Below are 2,500 nucleotides of genomic sequence, written 5' to 3' on the forward strand. Positions count from 1 at the left end.
TATCTATCCATCTATCTATCTGTCTATCTACATTTCTACATTTCTTTCTATCTAGCATTATCTACCTATCAGTCCATCCTCTCTGTCTGTCTACCTGTCTGTCCTGCTGTCTGTGTGTCCATCCCACGGCTCCCCATCAGTGAGATCCATCTAGCGGACAAAACCAACACTCGTAAGACAGAATGGACGATAAGTGAGTGAGAAATTAAGAAAAATGCAAATATTACTGTTCTGCCCCAAGTTACGAGCGTGCAACTGCATATAAAGGGCGTGCCTGCGGGCAAACACGGCGCGTTTTCTGTGATTGACCAGCGCAGACTGTGTTATTTTGCCATGATGCTGTTTGAGTGGGGGGAGGGAGAAGGAGGAGGAGGTGGGGGGAGGAGAAGAGGAAGGAAAGATGCAGGGTGGAGTGTTGAGGAAAAAAATTGAGGAAAGAAGGAATAGGAAGAATTTATAGAGAAATAGGAAGAAGATGGGGAGGAGGAAGAGGAAGAGGAAGAGGAAGGCAAGCGGGTGAAGAGGAAGGTTAACGAAATTGTAAAGAAAAAGAGAAAGAATAGGAAGAAGTTATGGTAAAATGGGAAGAGGAGGAGGAAGAGGAGGAGGAGGAAGAGGAGTGATGTATATAAAACAAGGAAGAAGAAAAGGAATATGACAACAAAATATGTGCGTAAGAGGAAAAAGAAAAGAAGAAGAAAAAGGAGAAGGAGGAGACACGAGAAAAAAGGAAGAAAATAATTAGAAGGTAATAAAAAGAGTAGAACGAAGAAGTAGAAAGAATAGGGGAAGGAGAAGACATGAGAAAATAGAAGGAAGAGGAGGAGGAGGAGGAGGAGGAGGAGGAGGAGGAGGAGGAGGAAGAAGAGGGAGGAATAACAAAATGTGAACGAAATATTGTACATGAAGAAGAGGAAGAGGAAAAAAAAAGGAAGGAAGAATTAGTACAAATGCGAAAATCCGAGGAAGAAGAAGAGGAGGAAGAGGAGGAGGAGGAGGAGGAGATAATTTCACAGGTAGATCGCAAGGGTCTCTCTCTCTCTCTCTCTCTCTCTCTCTCTCTCTCTCTCTCTCTCTCTCTCTCTCTCTCTCTCTCTCTCTCTCTCTCTCTCTCTCTCTCTCTCTCTCTCTCTCTCCATTTCCATCACGTCCTTATCAGGTGAGGGGGTGATGGGGGAGAGGGGAGAAGGGATGAGGGGAGAAAGGAGAGGGGAGAATTAATGTTGTAAATAATGTGTAATTTTCAAGGTGTTATTATTTTTGTGTTAGAGAGAGAGAGAGAGAGAGAGAGAGAGAGAGAGAGAGAGAGAGAGAGAGAGAGAGAGAGAGAGAGAGAGAGACATACACACGTACATGTATATACAAACAAAAGGAAAAAAAGACAGACAAAAATGTAACACACACACACACACACACACACACACACACACACACACACACACACACACACACACACACACACACACACACACACACACACACACACACACACAGATGGGACGACAGCTTGATGTACATGTGATAAATAGCTTTTCCTGTGTGTGTGTGTGTGTGTGTGTGTGTGTGTGTGTGTGTGTGTGTGTGTGTGTGTGTGTGTGTGTGTCCTAGTGATCAAGAAGCAATATTATATCCATCTCTCTCTCTCTCTCTCTCTCTCTCTCTCTCTCTCTCTCTCTCTCTCTCTCTCTCTCTCTCTCTCTCTCAATAAAGCGAATGGAGGGGGCAGTAAAAGGCCAATAAAGAAATACATAACAATTACGCAATAAAAAGGAAGCCGTAAAGAAAATAGAGAGAAAGAGAGAGCAACAGATGTATTTTATTAGAGAGAGAGAGAGAGAGAGAGAGAGAGAGAGAGAGAGAGAGAGAGAGAGAGAGAGAGAGAGAGAGAGAGAGGTGTTATGTGCAGGTGGAAATATCGTATTATTATAAAAGCAATAAGTCAGTCTCTCTCTCTCTCTCTCTCTCTCTCTCTCTCTCTCTCTCTCTCTCTCTCTCTCTCTCTCTCTCTCTCTCTCTCTCTCTCTCTCTCTCTCTCTCTCTCTCTCTCCGATTTGGAGGTGAGACAAGAGATATTCTGCCCTTACTACACCTTCTCCTCCTCCTCCTCCTCCTCCTCCTCCTCCTCCTCCGCCTCCTCCTCCTCCTCCTCCTCCTCCTCCTCCTCCTCCTCCTCCTCCTCCTCCTCCTTTGATTGCTAAAATTTACGTTTCTTCGGGGAGTATTTAAAACATACATAAACGTACATGTGTGTGTGTGTGTGTGTGTGTGTGTGTGTGTGTGTGTGTGTGTGTGTGTGTGTGTGTGTGTGTGTGTGTGTGTTCCCACTTATACATTTACGCATAAACGGAATGACGTCATTTTATGTATACGCTTGAGAGAGAAATGTACACACACACACACACACACACACACACACACACACACACACACACACACACACACACACACACACACACACACACACACACACACACATTGACCTACACGACAAACAGCGCCT

General features: G+C 44.5%; 1 protein-coding gene across 1 annotated transcript in view; it reads left to right on the plus strand.

Annotated features, from left to right (window-relative positions):
• LOC135092421 (protein nubbin-like) overlaps nucleotides 1-2,500 on the plus strand; it is a 66,833-nt gene that overhangs the window by 51,496 nt on the left and 12,837 nt on the right.

This window comes from Scylla paramamosain, chromosome 40 (genome assembly GCF_035594125.1).
Source record: "Scylla paramamosain isolate STU-SP2022 chromosome 40, ASM3559412v1, whole genome shotgun sequence".
NCBI classification, from domain to species: domain Eukaryota; kingdom Metazoa; phylum Arthropoda; class Malacostraca; order Decapoda; family Portunidae; genus Scylla; species Scylla paramamosain.